General features: G+C 39.2%; 1 pseudogene; it reads left to right on the forward strand.

The window, feature by feature from the left end:
• The first annotated feature begins 1,062 nt into the window (after positions 1-1,062).
• Positions 1,063-3,351, forward strand: LOC109070940 (annotated as a pseudogene).
• The last annotated feature ends 5,418 nt before the right edge of the window (positions 3,352-8,769 follow it).

Genomic DNA, 8,769 nt, shown 5'->3' on the forward strand with positions numbered 1-8,769 from the left:
TGTAAGAATCATTTAAGAAAGAGGTTTAGTCCGTTCTCATGAGACTGTATGAGCCATAGATGTGTAATTATAGGCTTAGTCCTGTTCTCTGGAGTCTGTAGGAATTGTTTAAAAAACAATTTAGTCCGTATATCAAGAGATTGTAGAAGCTGAGGCTTGGTCCTTTCTCTTGTTGTCTGTAGGAATTGTGTAAAAAAACAATTTAGTCCATTTGTCCAGAGACTGTAGGAGCCATAGATAGAATTGGGACTGATGTTGCTGCAAGAATTTGGAAAGAAACAATTTAGTCCAGTAATCAAGAGATTGTACATTTACATTTACATTTACATTTAATCATTTAGCAGACGCTTTTATCCAAAGCGACTTACAAATGAGAACAGTAGAAACAATCAGATCAACGAGAGAACAACTGTATACAAGTGCTATGACAAGTCTCAGTTAGTCTAGTACAGAACACGTAGCCAGTACTTACCAGAAAAAGGTAAGTACTAGTATTAGTTAGTTAAGTGCAGGCAAAAAAGATGAGTCTTTAGATGTTTTTTGAAAATGAGTAAAGACTCAGCTGTTCGAATTGAGATTGGGAGGTCATTCCACCAGCTGGGAGCAGTCCAGGAAAAAGTCTGTGATAGTGATTTTGAACCTGATTTTGGGATGGCACCACAAGGCGTCGTGCACTTGCAGAGTGAAAACTTCTGGAGGGTGCATAAGATTGAACTAGTGAGTTTAGGTAAGTTGGCGCCGTGCCAGTGGTCGTTTTGTAGGGCAAGCATCAGTACCTTGAATTTGATGCAAGCGGCTACTGGTAGCATGTGTAACCTGAAGAGGAGAGGAGTAACATGAGCTGTTTTTTGGCTCATTGAAGACAACCCTCGCTGCTGCATTCTGGATCAGTTGTAGAGGCTTGATAGTACATGCAGGAAGGCCCGCCAGGAGAGCATTGCAATAGTCCAGTCTGGAGAGAACAAGAGCTTGGACAAGAAGTGGGGTGGCTTGCTCTGACAGGAAGGGTCTAATCTTCCTAATGTTGTATAAAACAGTTGTAGAAGCATAAGCTTGGTCCTTTCTCTTTATGTCTGTAGGAATTGTTTAGGAAGCAATTTAGTCCGTTCATCAAGAGATTGTAGAAGCAGAGGCTTGGTCCTTTCTCTTTTTGTCTGTAGGAATTGTGTAAAAAAACAATTTTGTCCATTCGTCCATTGACTGTAGGAGGCTTGGAAAGAATTGGGACTGATGTTGCTGCAAGAATTCGAAATTCTTGACTGGGTGCTAATTCAGTAGCCACTATTGTACTTTTGAAATAAATGTTCAAACTGAGTTAAAAGATGATGGCATAAAGTCATTAAACTATAAGTTTGTTTGCCTTCCGTGAAACATACGGAAAGATATAATGTAAATTGTCTAAGAGACAAATTTGAAAAAGTAATTCAGCCTTCTGAGCTAGAACTCAATTCAGACATTAAACAAGGAAAATTAGCCTGAATGTAAATGTTTTGTTTTAAATGTAGGATTGAAAACCAAGCTGAGCTTTTAAACTAATGATATGTCTGTGTAACTGAAAATGGTCAGTATAACAGACTGCTGTGAATTTAAATCTGAATAAGTGCCTTTAACAGTTCTAACACCTTTTGTTCTGTTTTCACAGTTCTGAGGGCACTTTTCCTGTATTTGCCATGGCTGAGTCTGCACAAAACAATGGCAATAGTTGTGCATTGAGGCCAACAACAGAAAGACATGGGACAGAACCTCCAAATGTTACCATTGATCAGATGTTGGATAATCTGAATGCATATCTGGACAAAAGGCTGGGACTGAGGAAGTGCCATGATGACATGTGCCAGAAGTACAGCATCAAGTACTCAGAGAGTGGACTATGGGCTTTGCTGGACATTAAAAGGCTTATGGAAAGATGCAGCGCTTAAGGACAAACACCAACAGAGATGGCTGTAATTTTGCTCAAACAAATTCGACAGCATCTACAGAGATGTGTAACTGACAAATTACAACATGAGAACAAAGCAGAGAAAGCAAAGGTTCGAGCACTGGCTGAACAATTACAGACTGTAAAGAAGGACAAAAGAAATACTGTTACATGAGAATGACAAGTTGCTAACTTTGCTCTCCAAACGACTGGAATCAAAATCTTCATGCAGCTCTGATAGTTGCTATGCAGATATTAACACACATACTGAAATTACAAAAGACAAACTGAAGGTTAGACTTGCTCCTGTAATTATTAAGAACAGACGGACTGAAGTTGATACTGAAAAAATGAAGAGGAGTATGAGGAAGATGGTGAACGACTAACTCGCACAGTAAAAAAGGTGGTAAAGAAATATGTTCCCTACAGAACATACCAGCCAGCCACTCCAGAGCAAGTTGACAAATGGTCAAAAGAATTGGCAGATGTGTACAAGCAACCATGGAAAGTTTGGCAATATCTTCAACGCTTTCAGAAAATCTACAATTTACATCCACTGGACAGTGTGATGATTGTTAATGTGAACTTAAGAGACAATGACCAACAACGACTTACAGAAAGTGTTGAAAGAAGGATTGGTGAATCTCAAGAAAACACTGAATCTGGATGGGCAGCAGTTCAAACCTTATTTGAACTGAAACCTGCAGAGGTTAATTGGGCCAAAATTACCTCTTGTGTGCAGAAGACAGGGAGAAAGTGTTGCAGAGTTTGAAGAACGCTTCAGACAAACTTGGATGGAACATGCTGGTTTGAACAACAACATTGAAGAACTCTGTGAAGACACTAGCATGCCTCTTAAAACCACATTTGTGAATGGACTGAAACCTGAGGGTTTTCTAAAAATCCTAAAATCAGGTATGACGACTGGGACAGCATTGGAACAACATTTATGCAGATGTTGAATGGTCAGCAAAGATTGAAAGAACACAGGAAGTCGACTCTCAGAGTTTTACAATCCAAAACCTTGTCATACAACAACAGGACAATGGGGTATGAAAAAAGTGAATATCAGAGACACTCAAGAGAGAAAACTCAGGGAAGATGTAGACATTGCAACGAAGATGGGCACTGGATTCGTAATTGTAAGCTGAGTTTGAGACATCAAAGTGATGAGGACAACCTGTTGAAGAGGTTTCAGCAGTTGACAGCCAAACAAAAACAGATTCTGCTAAATGCTGTGGAGCCACAGGGAAACTGAAGAACCTCTCTCTGCAGCACCAGCTAATGACATCTCATCCAAAATCTGATGGACTCCATGTGTATGCAAACAAGAAAGGAAAAGCATACACAGAAACCTCAACAACTGAAGCCAAAGATGATGTCCTAGTAGGCAGTGCTGCTAAACAAGCCGTAAAGGAGAGAGGTGAACATGCAGCGGCCATTAAGACAACTTCAGCAAGAATAACAAACAGTTCTTCATAGTAAACAGATTCAAATTGAATTGTCCAGGAAACAATCATCATTGTTAATGGAAGATGGAAAAAAACTACACGATGACAACCAATGCATTAAGGAAAACCACAAGGAAAATGGACTATGCCTTTTTCAACATGTCACAGGCCAGCCTATGTCCAATGAAAATCTAACATCTGACAGCCTTGTCCAAACTGATGAAAGACTCAGCCTGGCAGTACACAATGCCAAGAATCAAGTTTTGGCACCTCCAAAGGGGGGCCATGGTATAGTGCCCAACAAATGGGTAAAGATTCAAAAAAACTGATGTTGTCACAAGAATACAGATGGGAAAGACCAACTGAGGATCTTTTAGTATCTGATGCAGCAGTTAAGGCACTGGGAAACAATGAGTGGATTGATGTAAATTGGCCTAGAGATGAGGGATAGATGGAAGTAGTGTTTTTCAGAGTCCAGATATGGCGGGGCTAGGGTTTTTAGGCTCTAGCTTGTCGCCTGAGGACGAAAGACATGAACATTTACCACTGATAAACACTGTAGTGTCCTGCCAACATTAAATAGGGGCAGTTTTATTGGTAATTAGGCATATTTAGTTTAAAACTATTTCTTTGGAAACGATTTGTTTCCCTTTTCTCTTGTGTGTGATTGTAGGTGTCCCAGCATTTTCAGAGGATGAACAAAGACATCCAACACTTGGACCAAACTGCACTGGCCACCTAGATGAACAATCCTGAACATCCACAGAACACAAGATCGCAACATTAAAATTAAAAAAAAGAACTTAGGCATTCAAGATAATGCAAACCTCACCATGAACTAATTCTGTCATCTTATGTAATGGAACCTGTATACAGCATGTGTACATGACTACTAAAAATGATAAGTGTTTTGTATGTTCTTTTTATTTGTGTGATCAAAACATGATCAAAGGGGGGATTGAAAGATTATTGGTTTTTAATCAACTTTAGTCAAATGTATTTGCAATCAACTGTAGCCAGCTGTCTTTGTTTACAAAAGTGTGAACCAAATGGCCCATATAATTAGCCTCTTAGGTCAACATCAGATCAGTGAATGGGCTCTCCATGGGAGAGATCCTATCAAGTCATCATAAGGTTACACTATCATTGGCTCTCCATGGGGTGTTATTGTATTGTTTGTAGCACATTTGTTACCAGGTATAAAGGTCTGGTCTCACAGACAGTACCTTGGGTTAAGATTGTTTGAAGGATGACATGCTAACATCACTGCTGAAGAACTGCTACACTGCTACCTTCAATAAATTCTTCTCCCCACAAGAACTTTGGTCAAGCTTACTTATTTTATGTATAAGAAAAATCTAGTACATTGGCGAGCCACCCAAACTACTGCTCAGCCAAATACAGCAAAATCTAACAACTGTAACACTCTCCAACTATTTAATGGCAACTGTTCACACAGAGTTGCCAAACTCACATAGAAGTTAGCACACAGCATACCTTCTTTAGTGTTCACACAAGCCAACAAATTACAGCACACTGAAAGTGACAAGTGCTCTCTCCCTCCGTTTGGAAGTTTCTGGGTCTTTTATATAGTGCTCCACCCACACCTTAACGAGCTGGAACACAATTCAGATGGCACTCCAAACCTGTGACGTGGATAAGAGGAGCAACAGAGAAGCACAACAGAAAACATACCAAGACAAGCACTACCTTTTACACCAGCAAATGAAAATACAAAGATGTCCCTATGGATGTAACACCCCCACCGATAAGATTTTTTTTGGCATTTCACAAAATTACAAGAAAAACAAATGCAAGTTAATCCACATGATCAACATATTACATCACATTTTTAACAGTGCATTAACAACAATGTTTGGGCACTGGACAAGTGAAATCAGGGGGCTTATGTTTTGTGAAACTACCTCTACAATTCAGTTAAGGTTTCTGCACAATTTCACATGCAAGCCACCATATTTGAGGTCGGTACATGCGGTCTGTACTACTTGTTGGCTTCCACAATCAGAGAAATCATAATTGGGCTTCCACTTCTTTGTTAGCACACCATTATCACAGAAGCAGTTCTGTCCTCAGGCACTTGCCCAGAAGTTGACAGTACATCAGAACACTGACCAAGAGAAGGGTCGGTTTTCTGCACACCACTTAACTGAGCTTCAGCAACGTAAAATCCAAGTGTGTTTTTACTCACATCAGTTCTCACTAATGCCAGGCTTGGTCATCTGCTCACATCTGGGAGATTCAGAGAGGCTGGCCAGGGAAAGGCATTAAGGTCCACACGGTCTCCAAACATGTCCCCTGCTGGTGGGCCACTGCAAGGGAATACATTAGTATAGCGGACAATACATTTCAGTGTGTTAGGACAAACTCATCTGCCAGTAAAGCAGCATCCAGAAGGGAAGTTACTTTGCTTATTTAGATGATTTAGGTAAACAACTTTTAAAATCCTTCAGCGAGAGCAGTTCCTTCAACTACTAAAGAGTCTTGCTGGAGAAACACCACTTTTCAAATAATGCTCTCTTCTCCCATGCAAATTCTACATGTGTCTGTGTTGCTGCTTTCGTACTTGCTCAATTTCAGGCGATATGCTTCGGTCACTAATTCAGCTCTTTCTGAGAACAGTGGCTTTAACAATGTCATAATCAAGACTTTGCTCAATTGGCAATGCTGTGCAAATTCCTTGAGCTTTGCCTGTCAGACTACATTGCAGGAACAATGCCCACTTGTCCTTGGGGCCACCCAAGCTTACCTGCAACCTGCTCAAAAGCAACAAGGGAAGCATCAACCTCAGACTCGCTAAAGGGAGGCACAAAGCTTGATATGCTTATGAACATCAAATTCATGATTTTGTTCAACATCTGCAGTGTTATGTACCTAGGTGTGGAGGAGGAAGCAGAAGGAGCACTAGAGCGCAGAATAAAGAAAGGTTTTCCACTCAGGTCCCTACCCTGCAAATCTAAACAGCACAATTTAATAATATCGCAGTCTGCTACCTCAACTTTGAGTCAAGTACATATTTCCATTCTCCTGTTGTTTAATTTTGAGGTCTAATTCTTCTAAATGAAATGGCCAAAACAGAATCATAATTGGCAGTCTCATTAACATCTATACCAGGAAGAACCTCCTTAGCTACAGCCTCTGCTGCAACTACAGGATGTCCTTCATCTGCACTGTTGGGTAAGATGCCAGCACACACCAGCTGATCAAGAGAGATGCTCTGAATACCTGTTTGGTTGCCTCTCTTGGCACCTCTTAATGAAAGGAGTCTACAATCAAAAGCAAACTCTTTTCTTACATTCATTGAAAACCACTGTGGTGGGAGAAAGGGTAAAACGCGTTCAAATCAAACTCCAATTTAAAAAAAAACAAAGACTTCTCTTCCTATCACTATCACACTATCAGTGCCTAAATTAATCTGCAGCAGTCAGGTACAGTCACGTTGATACAAGTGTCATCGTTATATACAATAGGAACGTGACAATCGTCTCTTAGCTGTGGACCTAAAGATGTCTCTGTGCTGGCCATCTCCAAAACCAGGCTTTGATTACTATACAGAGAGACTAGAAGGAGCATATCTCTTCAGAGTGGCTTCAGGACCTATAGGGATGCAGAAGCAACGGTTAATCCCTCCAAACCCTAAAGTTGAATAATTACTATATTCTTATGAGCTACACCATGTAAAATCTTACACCATAACAGATAATGATGGGTGCCGGTGTTTCATGCAGGAACTCAAGAGCATCCTTCATAAAAGCATTATACTAAAAAACACATAAATAACACCAAGAATACCTTTTATTTTACTTCTGACTCATGGTAGATGTCAAATAGTATGATTTATGCATTCTAATCACTACTCACTAGAAGGGGATTGTGGCAATAACATGAATGTTGACAGTGGACATGTCTTTGCTCTGTGAGAGTAAAAAGAGAACATAAGCAGACTACCACTTGCCATTCAAATATGAAATGAAGAAACTCTCTTAGAAGTCTCAAATAAACTACAGCTGATATAAAATAAAGTGTAAAAGATTTATACATGTGCTCAGACCTCTTCATAGACAAGTTTCATGCAGGCATTTCTAGTCTGCAAGAGAAACAATCAAAATAGCTAACACACACATACTAGTCTAAACTCTTTAAACAAAGAAAACACATAGCTTACAAAAGCTCATAGCTTATTTTACAATTGATTTGATACCTTTACCTCAAACGGTGTCAGAGTTTAATTCATTTAACTGGGTATGAAAAATATGGTTTTAGTAAAGTGTTTTTTTTTTCATAATCTGAAAAACAAGCAGTGTGCATTATAGGGAATATTATTTAGAGATTTTTACAGTTGGTTTAATACCTTTGGAAATTTACCCTTGTGCAACATAAATGACATATTTATGTCTATCTGATTTAGTTTGGACTCAAAACATAACAGGCACAAAGAGTTTGATTATGAAATAAAATACTATTAAAGTGTGAGAATTAACTTGCGCTAGTCTATGGATGAGCGCGACCCGCTGCACATAGTAGGCGCTTCAGATCAAAGCCTCTTAGGTCGATGACCGCGCTCGTCAATGTCAGAATGACTGAGATGGCCCAATCAAATCAAAGCAGGCGGGGTTTACTGTTGACAGAAGCAGAGCGTGAAGCGTCAGTTTAACATTAAAGAGAGCGAGATAAGATGAAGCTGCAAATCATATATTACTCAACTTTTAACAAAACGTTTTAGATAGAAATGTTAAGTGACCGACACAGTACCGGCTCCCTATACGCAGAGTACGCAGTTTGCGAGGGCACCAACTCCCGGGGGGCACCATCCCAGTTGCTCAAAAAAAAAAAAAAATTAATTCGCTTGAATTTATATATATATATATATATATATATATATATATATTATATATATATATATATATATATATATATATATATATATATATTGATGAACGCAGTTTGCAGCATAAGCACACATGTTGCACCCTTCTGGATCTGCGCCCGCGCTCGCCCTCACCTCATGTTGGCGGCTGAATGCAATGATCATCATAATTAAAATAACGCATATTGCTTAATATTCTAGTTTTCATGACTTAAAATGTATTATATAAAAACAATGAGACAATAATGATTGGTTAATTAATAATAATCATATGGTTTCATTGAATAACACTTAAAAAAAAAACATAAAAGCTAATACAAAATAAACAATTTACATTATTACAAATGCCTGCAAATGGCATCAAAGGGTTGGCACAGTGGTTAACCTGTCTATAAGAAAGACCTGAGAGAGTGTGGCATTGATGAGACAGAAGCAGCAGTGTACTCAGGATTGTGCACTCAGATCTTCAGAGAGGAGTCAGGCTTGTATCAGGGGAAAGTCTTCTGCTTTGTTCA

The sequence above is a fragment of the Cyprinus carpio genome, chromosome B19 (assembly GCF_018340385.1).
Source record: "Cyprinus carpio isolate SPL01 chromosome B19, ASM1834038v1, whole genome shotgun sequence".
Lineage (NCBI taxonomy): Eukaryota > Metazoa > Chordata > Actinopteri > Cypriniformes > Cyprinidae > Cyprinus > Cyprinus carpio.